The sequence below is a fragment of the Silene latifolia genome, chromosome 1 (assembly GCF_048544455.1).
Source record: "Silene latifolia isolate original U9 population chromosome 1, ASM4854445v1, whole genome shotgun sequence".
NCBI classification, from domain to species: Eukaryota; Viridiplantae; Streptophyta; class Magnoliopsida; order Caryophyllales; family Caryophyllaceae; genus Silene; species Silene latifolia.
In genome coordinates this window covers 144,144,276-144,159,351 of record NC_133526.1, presented here as the reverse complement: position 1 = coordinate 144,159,351, position 15,076 = coordinate 144,144,276, and the positions used below count along the sequence as shown (strand labels likewise).

The window sequence follows — 15,076 nt, the reverse complement described above, 5'->3', positions numbered from 1 at the left end:
CAAGAGAAGGTGAGGAGAACCCAACACAAAATCAACCACACAATCAACCCACAATGCCTAAGTTTTCATCACATTCCGTACCAACCGAGGAGAACCTATCCAATGGTACTCCCACACCACAACACTTAACCGGAAATTTCATTGCAAAATCCGCATTTATCCAATTAGTCGAAAGAAACCAATTTGGGGGGATGCCTAGTAAAGACCCTCATTCCCACATGGAGACTTTTTGTGACTATTATTATGCGATTTCACAAACCGGAGTGACTCAAGACCAAATTCGATGGGTCTTATTTCCTTTTTCTCTAATTGGTACCGCGAAACAATGGTTGAAGAGCCTTGATAAGGCTACTCTTGGAATTGACTCTTGGGAGAAGTTGGCTCTACCTTTCTACAAAAAATTCTACCCTTCGGAAAAGACTAACATGCTAAGAGCTCAAATAACGGGTTTTAAACAAAGGGACGAAGAATATTTGTATGAAGCTTGGGAGCGATTCAAAGGAATTTATCGCTCATGTCCTCATCATGGACTTAGCGAGTGGTTCTTGGTACAACAATTTTGGAATGGTCTTTATGAAGACTCAATAAACATTCTCAACACGGGATCAAATGGTATGTTCACCGAAGTTGACGATAATCAAACTTGGAACAAGATTGAGGAAATGGCGGTCCATAATTCACAATATAGTAGACCTCGCAAGGCTACTAGAGGAGGAAAGCATGAAGTGGACTATATTACTCAATTGGGTGCTAAACTTAGTGCTCATATTGATACCATCAACTTGAATTTTGAGAAGGCTATGGCTAAGCTTGAAGAGATCTCAAAATCACCAAAGCATCATGTTAATGCCATGGTGGCATCTTCATCAATCCCAAGTGGGATATGTGAGAATTGTGGAACTTTGGGACACGACCAAAGTAAATGTAGGGGAACAAATGAGCAAGTGAATGCTTTTCAAGCATACAAAAGTGGTACCCCTTATTCCAACTATTACAATGAAAACACCAAATTCCATCCAAATCTCTCATACAAAAGCCAAAATGTTCAAAACCCTCAACCAACATACACCCCACCTCCCATGAGAAACCAAAATCAAAGACCCTTTTTCAACCAAAACCAAGGTTATCAAAATCAAACTCCATACAATCAACAAAATGACCAAGGTTTTGATGTTCAAAAAGTGGTCCTCCAAATGCAAAAGAATCAACAAGAATTTTTCACTCAAATGCAAAAAGATAACCAAGCAAAGGACATCACCATCAACAACATCCTAGCCCATACAAAAATGTTGGAAACCCAAATGACCTAACTAGCATCTTGAAGCTCTCAAAGACAAAAGGGGCAATTACCACCTCAAAGTAATCCCCCAAGACATGAAACGGTTAGCGCCATTCACTTGAGGAGTGATACAAGATATGAAGGGCCAAAGAAGCAAGTTGAGGATGAAGTTGTGGAAGCTAGTGAGAAGGAAAGAGTTGTGCAAAACTCTAGGGAAGAAGAACCCACCAATCAAGAAGTTTCAAAGAAAAGTGAAGAAAAGGCCAAAGAGAAGGAGCCCATTGTGATTAGACTTCCATTCCCGAGTCGTCAAGCTAAGCCTAAGTTTGATGACCAACTTGAAAAATTCATCGAAATTGTAAAGAATTTAGAAGTCTCGATTCCTTTCACGGAATTGATCAATCACGTTCCGGCCTATGTAAAGTACATGAAGGACATCCTTACGAAGAAGAAATCAATCCAGAAGCTTGAGACTATTGCCTTCACTAAGGTGAGTAGTGCCATCCTTCAAGGAGGTTCACCTCCAAAACTCAAGGATCCGGGAAGTTTCTCCATTCCATGCACTATTGGTGACACTACAATCAACAAAGCTTTATGTGATCTTGGGGCAAGAGTGTCATACCATATTCGGTTAGCAAGAGGCTAGGAATGGGAGAACTCAAATGTACCAACATCACGCTTCAAATGGCGGATAGATCGACAAAGACACCTTTAGGGGTATGGGAAGATGTTCCCGTGAGAACTGGAAAATTCTTCATCCCGGTGGATTTCGTTATTGTTGACATGGAAGAAGACTCCAACATTCCTATTATCTTAGGAAGACCTTTCTTGCACACCGCGGGAGCGGTGATCGATGTGAAGCATGGAGAGCTCGCCCTTGAAGTAGGAGATGAAACCATCACTTTCAATCTTGACAAGACCATGAGAGCTCCCCGATTGCATGAGCCATGTTTTATGATTGATCACTATAGCCGGAAGGATGATAGGAAGAAGTTGGAATTTCAATGGAAAAAGAAAGTGGATGATGCTTCATCAAAAGAACAAGGAAATAGCAACAATGAGAGCTTGAAAAGCTCACCCATGACAAGTGAAGAAGATGGCCTCAATGGCCAAGACAAGAAAGAAAGAGAGTTGTCTCTATCAACTCAAGAAATTTTTAATGATCAAGTAAACGAAGTTTGCGGTCTTTGGGATGATGAGTTCGAAGAGATATTCAATCCCTATATTGGTAAGCTATGAACCAAGACCATCATGGAGAACAACAAGTGCAAAGATCTATTGAGGACCTTTATCATGATAATGAGCAAGCTTTCGACTACTTCTTCAAGGTGTTGAGTAACATCAACAACACCTTGAACATGCCCCCTTGACATCTCACATTGGATGAGAGTTTGGTGGAGTCCTCCCTAAACCACCATTTATAAATATTCTAACTCCCTAACTTGCATTTCAATTATTACACTGCATTTTTGTCATTTTTGGATTTATATTTTTTTGCCTTGATCAAGATATTCATCATTTTGAGAGAAGTGAGGGAGAGACTTATGATTTTATTGATGTGTAGTGCTTTACCTTAGTGTGGGGATAACAATTGCCTAGGCTATTCATGCCTTTGTAGTGCCCCTATAATGAAGAACACGAGAATTGAAGAATTAAAATGACAGGGGTTACGAAGTAACCACGGATGGACCTGAATTCGTGTGGTCAAGGAAGAATCTGAGCGGCCAAATAAACAATCCGCTCATCCTGAAGAAACCCAAGCGTCCAAGTTACCAACCGCTTGTCTGGTAGAGTTGCAGAAATCAAAAATCTGGTCAGACAATGAATCCGAGCGTCTCATCTGAGAAACCGCTCGTCTTATTCTGGACGGTCGCCCTTCAAGAAAGACGCTCGTCTTTTTGCTGCAAAATTCTGGGATTTTCTCTGTAAAGGAATCCGAGCGTCCACCCAGAAAGACGCTCGTCTCACCACGAAGAATCCGCTCGTCTCTCCAGGAATCCGCTCGTCTCTTCAGGAATCCGCTCGTCCTGTGGCGTCTTTTCCTGAGCCAAACTTTGAAGAATCCGAGCGTCCCGACACCAGGTCCGCTCGTCTTCCCCTGCAGTTTCAAATATAACGGGTCTTTTAAAGCCCTCTTCTCCCATTCATTCTCATTTCTTCAAACATACAAACACTACCCACAACCCAAAAACCCGAAAACCCTCATCCTCTCCATCAACAAAAACAAATTTCCTCAACCAAACTCAACCAAATCAAATTCAAACTTACCCACAACAAAAATTAATCACTCCTTTTGCAACAACAAGTGATTCAAACACCAAAATCTTCAAACCTTTGAGTTGATTTTCAAGATACAAAGCAACATTCTTTTCATCCTAAATCGATTTGGGTATTACTAAAAATTGAAGATTTCAATCTTTCATTGGTGTAATCAAGCAAAGGAGAATGGCAAGAACTAAAGGAGGCAACAAGGCACCCCAAAAGAAGACACTTTCCAAAAGGCAACTAGCTCTTCAAGCAAAACAATTGTCAAAGGCATTGGTAGTCCATGAGGCAAGGTTGGAGGTTCAACAACAAGATCCCCCTATGAAAGCTACAACATCAACAACTTCGGTCATTGAACAATTATCCAATTATCCGGAGGTAATTTTCACTTCCGACTCTCATAGGGAGAAATTCATTCTCTTTGCTAAGAAAACCATCATGCCTACTAAGTTTATTTGTGAAGATGCATTGTCAAAATTAGGTGTCCTTGAACAAACCAAAACCTTCTTTGAGTCTATGGGATTGGGTAAATTGTTTACAATGAAAGAATTGACATACCCCTCCCTCACCTTGGAATTTTTAAGTTCTTTGAAAGTCACAAGGGTGGAGACTCGAACCAACATCGAGTTTTGTCTTGAAAATGTTGATAGACGCATAACTTATGGCGAATTGGGTAAGATATTAGGCCTTAGTGATAACCCGAAATATACAAAGACTCCTATCAAGTATGACCCCGCTCCTCTTTGGATGGCAATTTCCGGAAAGAAATTCATACGCTTTCATGATTGTCGTGCTCTCTTAGTCCACCATCCGGGCATTAGAGTATGGCATAAGGTCATTGGGAATACTTTGATAGCTAGAAATGGCACACACAATCTTACCAAGCTCGATTGTATTCTTCTTGAGTCGGCCTTGAACATTGGGAGGGAATTTACCAAGCCATACAATGCTCTAAGACTTTTGGTTGAACGGTGGCTTAATGTCGATTGTGGCGAAGAAGGCACCGCCTTTATTGTCAATGGAGGACTAGTTACCCTTTTGGCTAAGCATTTCAACCGGAATTTCAATAAAAACAACACTTATGTGCCGATTAAAGGAGGCCAACTTATTGATATGGACATCATGATTCACAAGTTTAAGTGGGTCAAGCACGACACTCTTGACAACAAATATGGGTGGTTAACAAATGAAGCTAGATCCTTCACCTTGCCTTCCAAAATTTGCCGATTGAATGTTCACCGACCAAACTACCTTCTCCCACTCTCCGAAGAGACCGAGTATATCATTCAACAACAAAGGAGCGAAATTGCCGAGCCCTCCTCCTCCATTATCAACCCACCTTACCCATTTGAATACCACGAGTTCAAACCCAAAGATGTCAAAGTGGGAAATGATTACTTGACTCTACTCATGAGGGAAATGCATAAGCAAGCTTACAATGATATAGTGGATGCTTACAAGGCCCAATATCCGCCCCTCTTACATCTAGCTAGGCAAGGACTTCTTGATCCGTCTTGTCCTTTGCCTAGTTGGGCGGATAGGGAAGTATTCTTTCCTAGCATTTCTAGTGGTGGTAGACCAGGTGGAGAGGAGATGGTTGTTGAAGAGGGTGGTGACCAAGAAGGAGAAGAAGAAGAGGTTCAAGAAGAAGAAGTCCAAGAAGAGGAAGAGGAAAGTAAGGAAGAACAAGCAAGTGAAAGTGAGAGTGAACATGATTCCACATCTATGGAGGTTGATGATGCCGATGATGATACGATGGGTGAGGATTATCAAACTTTGGAGGCTCCTACATTCTTACACCTCCCTTATGGTTTGTCTACTTCTCTTGTTTTTATTATATCTTGATCATTTTATTGGAGTCCTAGCAACATTGGAGGACTAACACTTTGGCTTCATTAAGGTGTTCGTTATTATTGTTCTCGACTTGTAAAATCCAAAATGACAATCTTTAGTTTCATGCATTGCATTCCATGTGCATGAACTCCCCTGAAATTCATGATATTAGAAATAATGTCTATTTTGGTTTGGGGAAGTCCATGCATATGCATTGGGAGCTAATTTAAATTATGCTCTCCGCCATAACAAAAACACATGCATCATGTAGTGTAGTTTAGTATAGTTTGCATTTAGTTTAGAAATCATGCATATTCATTGCATAATTTCCTATCGTATTGGCCATTGAGGACAATGCCCATACTAGTGTGGGGATGGGAAATTCTAACTTGACTTTTATACAAAATCCAAAAAAATCAAAAATTTCGAAAAATCCAAAAAAAATTGAAAAATTGAAAATCCAAAAACAAGTTCATTTCCTTTGTAGTATAGTCTTGTATATATTGTTTTGTATATATTGTGTTTGTTCATGCTTGTTCACATTGATTGACTACGCCACATCCGAGACATGAGGATATTGAAAACCGCATGGTATGATCTTTCCAATCTCCTTTTTTCTCTTTATGTTAATGACTATGTGGCTTTATTTTGATTGATGCGGTATAAACAATGTGAATTTAGGACTTGCATTTAGATTATTTGGCATACTAGTTGGTAGAAGCATATGCATTAGGATGTATAAATGATAGTTGCATCATGGCATATAGTTGCATTTAGGAAAAAAATTGTGAAACCGTCTATTTGGGAAGCTTGACAAGTATATATAGGCCCTAGTAGATGCTTTTTATTCTTAAGACTTTGCTTGTCAGAATACTTGTAAAACACCCTAGGATGTGTCATGCTAGTATCCTTTGACCCATGGATTAAGGCCTAGTCAAGAGTACCTTGTGGTGTGATAACTCCTTGGCTACCGTTTATTCCAAGGTGACCCTTGAAACCATGCAACCATCATTCATCCATATTCTACCACATCTTGTCATAATGTCATCAAAGGGAATGGGCACAAAAATTATTCAAATTTGAGTTCAAGAAATGAAATGAAAAGTAAAAAAGTTTGCAAATGCATCAAAAGAAAAGAGGAGCAAAAATAGACTCCTATGCTTCAAATATAAGGCACCCTCGTTACTAATTGGGGTGACTTTAAAAATGTTCAAAAGAAAATGCAAAAAGTTGAAAGTTGTCAAGTATTGAAATGCCAAAAATAAAAAAGAAATGGCAAAAAGAAAATGTTCTCAAATGTCAAATGCCACAAGAAATTGGGGGGGAAAACAATAACAAAAGCAAACTCCCAAATGAAACTCAAATACTATTGATCCCTTTATCCATCGTATCCATTTTTGTGCATGTTAGAGAGGGGATGACCCTTCTTCTTGTCTAGGCAAGAGGGGGAATTCCGCGATCCTCCAGTATTTCTAACACCATAGGGAGTCTACTCTTGACAAAAGAATTTAACGATTGAGGACAAAGGTACCCTAGCTTGACACAACTTGGAGGTTATTTATTGGTATCCTTCTAGGCTTAGTAGTTTGAAGAAACCATATCTATGAAGGAGTGTGTACCCTTGAATTGCTTCCACTTTAGATAATTTCCGCCACTTAGATGAGGAAAGTGGCTATTCTTTTTGTAGATGCATCCTTTACTTGATTTTGTGTGCTTTAATGATTGGATGTGTCGCCATTTTAGCAAGACCCACCTTGCCTTGCAAGAAGGCATCCTACCTCATGGTTGTCTTGTTGTGAGTTGAAGGGTGGAATGAGACCCGCTAATTGTCTCATATCGGCTATATTAGTAGGTTAGTTTAAATAAGGGTCCTAGTTTTGTCACCTCTTTACTCGAGACGAGCAAAGGTTCGGTTTGGGGATATTTGATATGATCAATATTTGAGCATATTTAGTCCCCGAATTAGCCTTGTTCCTATGCTTTTTAGTGCATATTTGGGTCATTTACTATCTTTAGTCCTTTATTTTGCATATTCTTTGAGGTTTTGTTTCCTTGGTAGGAGAGGAGTGCAAAGCTTGCATTTTCATGGCAAAATAGAGCTAAACTAATCTAATCTAATGACCAAGCATCAAAGAGAAGACAAGACTAGAAGGCCTTTATACATAATGTAGTAGATGGGCAATGATGAAGAAGATCCTTGCATCTCCGACAAAATCCCGGAGGATTGTTGGAAGAAGAAAAGAAGAAATGGCACGCTGGACTAGGATCCGAGCGTCTCACCTATCGGGACGCCCGTCCAGAAGCTCCACAATCCGAGCGTCAAAGCTACCAGGCCGCTCGTCCAATGCCTACACAATCCGCTCGTCCCGACCTTTTGGACGCTCGGATTGTCCTCCGTGCAACACGTCCCCTTCTTTCTTCATTCGAGATGCGCATATTTTTGAAAGACTAGCTAAAAGGAGACCCGCATATTTTCTTGAGAGGAGCGATTCGTCAAGGACTTAATCGTCATTTAAGCCCTTAGTAACCCTAATTTGTGCACCTAATCCCCACTATAAATACCCCATTAGTCTAATTAGATTATCATGTTCTTCTTATCAATCTTTAGTGTAGTTTATATTATTCTAATCTCTCTTTAATCTTGTAATCAACTTTTAATCAAGTCTTAATACAAATCTTATTTCCTTAATCTCTCTATTGTTCATCTTTAATTTTGGGGTAATTGAAGATTATTTGGGTTTATTGGGAGATTGACAACCTTCCATCAATCATCAAGTAGTTCTATTATTCTTTGCATTATTATTTTGGAATCATCATTAGGTATAATTCTCTTAATCCCTTTTTTTATTGTTAATCATCTTTATTTATTTATCAGGTTTTGCTTTGTTAATATGATTGACAACCTTGTTAACATGTTAAACTTGATAATGAGTGAGTAGTTTCCTTAACTAGGGTTAATGAGGAATTAGGGGAAACCAACATGGGGGATGATTCATGCTTAATCTAATATGTTCACATAATTTATTTGCTTGCTTGTTGTGATCTCAACTTATGCACATGTTATGTTTAATGAAATGCGAGCCTATGAATCCTTGCATTTTTTAACCATCACTTACCTTTTCAATGAGACTTGTAAGACATAAACCAACTCGAGTCTCATTAGACCATGCATATAGTTGAGTATGGAGGATTAAGTCGACTTGTAGGTGTTGTACAATCTAATTAATTCGGCTCCGGGACCCAAACCTTCCTAGGATTGTAAGATATAAACCAACTCGATCCTATCACAACAATAATTTCTTGCTTATAATTTGAGAATATGTTTGTATGATCAATTCCCATGAATGCCCTATGAACCCATGACACCCTAGTCCTTTTAATCAATTGTCTACATCTCATTTTAGTTATCTTGCTTGTTTACTTTTATTTTTATTTAGTTTAGTGATCTTCTTTTCTCAACCCAAATTGTGACACCCCTAGACACCACTACTTGCAATTGAAAATCCTACATCAATACCCGTCCCTTGGGATCCGACCTTTACTTGCCTCTTTACTAGTAGTAGAGTTGTTTGTGAAGTTATAAATATTGTTTTGGTCTAGGTGCTCCTAACGACTAGTAACTGAAATCTAAGCTCAAAGCGGACCGACCAACAGGTGATGATTTCATGGTAGCTGCGGGATCGAGGATGGGATGTCATCACCCAGAGTCTTAGCCTCCGCTGTCATGTGTCCTTAGATACTTTTGAGTTGTATTTGGTTTATATTCTTTATACTTTGGTTTTCAGTTTTGAGACGATGTAATAAGTTAACTTTATACTTTAATAATTGTTTTTTGATGGTTATGTTGATATACGTACCTCGGGCAACCGAGATGGTAGTACCGTTATATGTTAGGGTGGTCCTTGGTAAGGCACCTTGTTATATGGGGGTGTTACAAAGTGGTATCAGAGCGACAATTTTGGAACCTAAAACCAATGAACAAAATGAACGTAGTTTGTCTAATTAAAATGAACCCGGTGAAGAATTGTTTGGAGCTACCGTAATGGTTTGAAAGACGTCTTGAAACCGCAATATTACCCTTACAACTTCGAGCCGATCACTATGGGGTGTGTCAAGGGTATCGTTGCGTGTGTGTATATATATGTGTATGAATAGAGTGGTGTATGTGTATCTTGGTTGGTAGTGATGTGGAAATTGTACTATGTGGTAGTCTATGTCCATTAATATGGGTATGTGGACTAATGTGGTGATTTTGACGAATAATATGATTGGCATGGGTGAGTAAAGGAACAATGTGAATAGTACCGAATTGTGACATGTTTGGTTTGAGTTTCATTTTTGATGAGATGTGATGCGTATTATTCGGTTTGGAAGTATGAGCATGAATGTGGTAGGAAAGAATGAACGTGACTTCTAGCATGTGGAGTATATGAATGTTGTGTTTAATTTACATGTGGTATGACAAAAGATCACCTATATACTGGGTTTTAGAAGTATTGAGTTGATATCGTTTGCCTTATTCATGTTTAAGTTGTTTTGTTAAGAAAAAAATGATTTGTATGAAGACCGATTATGGAAGGACTGTCTTAAAACTGTCATAAGTTGAGTTATAGGAATAATATTGTTGTGATTCCAATTTGAGGTGATAGCTTGTCTTCTTACGATTCTAACGATAGGTAACACTCCCAAAACGACCAACTAACGAGTGCGATATGACTGTTTTACGAAAACTGGACGTTGCTGAGAACTGTGTAGGAACTCGACCGAGTAGGGCCTACTCAACCGAGTAACTTGCGAATTCGGCCGAGTAACCCGTATTCGATCGATTAATCTTTCTGTGATAATTTGAGTCAGTTTCTGGAGTCGAGAACTCAGCCGGGTTGTACTGTTACTCGACTGAGTGTCCTGTACTCGACCGAGTACGTCATATACTCAACCGAGTACCTCTTTGGGCGGTCGTTTTGAGTCGGCAGCTATGTTCTTACATTTATTTTGAGTCATAGGTTATGTGCGCACGTATGTCTTGGGTCTTAAAACATTCTTTTACATATGTGACTGTAATACCCCATATTTTATATAATCAATTAAACGGATATTATTATATATTAATTATTATTATACATTTTATTTTACTAATTATATTGGGTTAATTGTTTAGTCGATAATTACGTTAGGTTATTTTACTTGACTCGAGTCGTATCGATCTAAGTTAATTAAGACGGGTTTATATAGAATTCGATAAGTGAGCTAACCCATTTGAGTTGGCCCAATAACTGTTCAGCCCATTTAACCCTAAACCCTAACCCTAATAGTGTACCCTAACCCTAATAGTACCTACCCAACCCGCCTCCCTCACTACACACTCCCTCAACCCGCCCCCCTCCTTCATCAACACCAAACCTCAGCTTTTCACACATAGAGAGAGAGAGAGAGAGAGAGAGTGAGGTTGGTTGTCGTCAGTGCAGCAAGGAAGAGCTAGGGGCGGTTGTCGACGTTCATAGGCGGCTATGGTGGCGGTGGTGGTGACGGAAAGGTAAGGATTCAACCTCTCTCCTCTGTTTTCGCATTTATGTCGGGTTTTGTGGGTGGTTGCGTGTCTGATAGGGGCATTTCTGGTGGTTGTTGACAGGGTATATGGGTAGGGTGGTTAGTGACGAGTGTAGTGGTGGTGGTTAGGGTGGTTATAGGTGGTGTTAGTGGTTGTGCAAGGCGGCATCGACAGGGGGGTAGTAAACGTGTTTAAGCAGGGATTTTTCAGACGGGTTTAGATGGGTATGTTTGGGGTGGCGCCACCGTGGACTTGGGGGAGGTCGAAACGGTGGTGCCACTGTGTTTGGGTGCGTGGTTTGGCGGCGAGCATGACGGTGGTGGTTTGGCAGGGGTTAGGAAATGGTTGCGGTGGTTGTAGGTTGAGTATTAGAGGTGTTTAGTGAGGCGTGGTGGTGAACCAGGCCAAATGGCGGCGCTGGTTTGACTCGCCGGCGGGAATCGATCCTAGTGGGGGTGGTCGTTGGTGGCTGGGTCAGTGTGGGGGATTGGGCTGGTGGCTGACACGGCCTCGTGGTGGCGCGTGGGTGCGTGTGAGCGCGTGGGAAGGGGGCGGTGTTGATGACGGGTTGCTTTAGAGTTGAAACGGGTTTTTGTCATTGTTTAATCATTAGAATTCGTTAAGTTATCGTATTCTTAATTAATTAATTAATTCCCGAGTCTTTTAAAATAATTCAAGTCGGGTTTTGAGTCGGGTTTGTTAAAAGAAAAAAGTTACTATATCGGGAAAGTTTCCATTTTAAGAATTCTACTTTAGTAACCTTCTATTTTGGGAAGTTGGGTCAAATACTAATCGGGTTATTTTAGTTATCAGTTGGGCATAAGTTTAGTGTCGGGATTGTATTTCGGGAAAGCTTCTATTTTGGGAGATTTCTATATTTAGTAGTTAGTAATTATAAATATTATAATTGTTTTAGGTGACGGATTCGTGAAGGATCGATAATCAAATTCATTGCTTTATTTTCGGGACTGCTTAAACTGCTTAATTGGAATTGCTGGCACTTTGAGGTAGGAAAATACACTTGACCTATTATCATTGTTGTTGAATTGTGTTGACTTGATTCGTGGTTGTTGATTTACGTTACGATTCATATACGGGAAGGTGATTGACTGAATTGATCGTGTTGAGTTTGTTATCACAACATTCGGTAGCTGGCATGATTTCATTCATTAATATACATATTGTGTTGCATTATTACAGTTGAGCATTTCATATGCATTGGAGTTGGAGGATGGTGTAGGAGTGACTATGTTGAGATACGATGTGATGTTGTGATAAGGCCCAGGCTGGTTCTGCAAGACTTGCCCTGGTGTCCTCAGCTGCGAGCTGGCAGATCGGCTACGGTCGATATATATAGTCTACCGGGGATCGGTATGGCTGGGCGTTCCGGGTTATGAGTTATGAGATTAGTTATGAGATATGAGTTGAGATGGAGATGGAGGTGACGGAGGAGCATGCATATCATATTTTTTTTGGTTGTTTCATTGTTTTCCCTACTCAACCTCGTGGTTGACCCTGTGTATTCGTGAACACCTGTGACGATCCAAATATTGGGGAGCAGACTTGACAGGTTTAAGAAATAGGATGGGAGCTTGATGGGCGTGAGACACTGGATCAGAAGACTTAGTAGCTAGATCATCATTTAGAAGACTTTCACTTTTATTTTATGTTAGTTCTTTGTTATTTTGATGTAAAAGAGGTTTTGTAATAATTAAGTTAAAGTAATTATATAATTTGCCTTGGAGTTTAATTTGTTATTCACTACCTCGGGAAACCGAGATGGTAACAGTCCGGTTTATTAGGGAATGTCTTGCTAAAGGCTCCTTCATAAACCGGGGTGTTACAAAGTGGTATCAGAGCGAACGATCCTTAGGCCTAAACCAATTAGCCCAATGAACCTAGGATGTGTCTAATTAAAATGAACCCCAGGATAGAACTGTTAGGAGCACACTAAGGTAAGGTATGAGTTAGGGGCCCCCTTACACCGAACCAGCGGCCCTCTCAGTTTGACCCGGAAACCCTGAGTGTATATGAGAGAAAGGGTAGAAAAGTTGCATGAGGTTGAGCATGAAATTCCTATATCGTTGCCTAAGTGTTAACTGATCGATACATTGTTTATTGCATAAAAGAGTTGATGTATACCTTGAGATCCATATATTCTAACCATTCTGCAGGACAACGCTACGGTAAGTATTTTGTATGAATGATAACGTGATCATATGATGTTATGGAGATGAGAAATAAATTTTCGAATTCAGGTTAATAATCAATGAAGTGTTGTGGTAGTCGTGAGCATGAAAATAATTGCGAGTCGATGATAGTTACCTAGGTGGATGTTGAATGATGTGCTGATAGTACTATTATGTCTAGTAATATGCGGTTATGTGATCCAAAAGCCATGCTAGTATAGTCTTGTGATAGTAATAAGAAACACTATTGAATTACATGTTTTTAGTCATAGCAATCGTGATTAGATGTAAGGAGTAGATCGAGATGCGAAGGGATTCTATGGGATAGATGTTCACGTAAGTACAGTGTGAGATTTAAGTTAGGATGAGTTAGTATCGATAGTATGGTTGTAAGAGTTTGGGAACATAGAAAATGAATGACATAGTGTTGAAACTCGTTTAGTTTGATTTTACTCTTTAATTGACCTTACTGCCATTCTTTTCTGTTTATTGCCTATGGATGAAAATTTTATGAGAGATAGCCTTGGGAGTTAGTGTTCATTTGGCGTTGGTTTCATGCTTATAGGATATACGGATTAGGAGTAATAAATATTTTAGTGGGCTGTGGTCAGGAAGTTTCTGTGCAGTGATGTTTGACCAACGATTTTGTAAAACTCCTCATTTAAATTGTATTAATAATTTTCGCATAATTCCAACTCCATCGATCATAAAATTTGCATATGTTTTCAAATTGATAAGCCACGAAAAATCTTGATGTCTCTATATTAAATAATAAGTTTTGCAAACTGACCCAAGTTTTGGACCAATTGCTATCACATGTTTGTTTGGACCAACTGAGTTGTAAAATCCTTTAAAAATGGAATTCTTGTACTTTAGACCTAATTCTTTTTCCCCTGTGTTTTTAACTCTCCGTATTTTATAAAAATAATATGAATCAAGTCGTAATCGAACGGTTATTTATTCGTGATCTTTGAAAGTTACAACGTGAATCATGACTTGTAAAATGTGTGTTCTAGGTTGAGTTTTCATACAGTTGTTTGATTAATTCATGAGCTTTAGTAATGTGAATTTATAATGTCCTTATATGATGATAGTAGCACGCATGTTCGGTAGTTGTGTATCTTAACAAGTGATAAAATTAAAGTCTAGTTGATAACATTGTTGGCATGATAGTATGAGTGAAATTGGATAGCTTAACTTGATTTTTAATCGAGGGTGAAATGTTTATACGAGTCCAGTTGTTTGCATACTTTATATACATTTGGCACGTTGGAATGTCTCTGGTGTGTGCTTCATATTTGCATAGTGGTCGGATATATATAAATATAAAAGTATGTTGTCATATCTTGGTAAGTTGATGGCGTTAAAAGTTAATTGATTGTTCTAATATACACGCATGAATAATTATAATAATTATGTCTAAATGTTTACACATGGATGGTAGTAATGAGTATGTCTAAATGTTCACACATGTAGGATGCATCTAAGTTCTAATGTCTTTCATATGAGTTGTGTGCCCATAGTTATATTTATTACCTTCATCGCATTAAATTATTTCAGTTGGACCTCACCTATAACATGATAATAAACAGTGTTGTTATTCCTTATTGAATATGTCCGTTATTACAATGTCATAAGATGCTAAAGTGATTCTTGCAGTTGTATGGGTGTGATATAAAGGAAACTGTTTGATATAACACGACAATTGGCATATCTATATTCTCGAGTCGTTACTATCAATTATATTATAATAAAGATTGTTATGATAACTATGTTGACAATTATAATAGGATAACCCTTTGATGATTCACATGATATGCATTGGTTTAAATGATAGTCGTTATAGTTACGTCTAATTAAGCCTACGAGTTGCCTAATTATTCAAACCGTACAAATCAGAGAAGCTGTTCAAGTTGTTAATCTTTTATCATAGCTAGTGTTCTACAAAGTATATGATGGCAA

General features: G+C 38.9%; 1 non-coding gene across 1 annotated transcript; it reads right to left on the bottom strand.

Moving 5' to 3' along the window:
- Positions 1-425: 425 nt before the first annotated feature.
- Positions 426-532, bottom strand: LOC141617870 (small nucleolar RNA R71). Its single transcript, XR_012531230.1, has one exon. It is a non-coding gene; the product is annotated as a small nucleolar RNA R71 (small nucleolar RNA).
- Between the last annotated feature and the right edge of the window lie 14,544 nt (positions 533-15,076).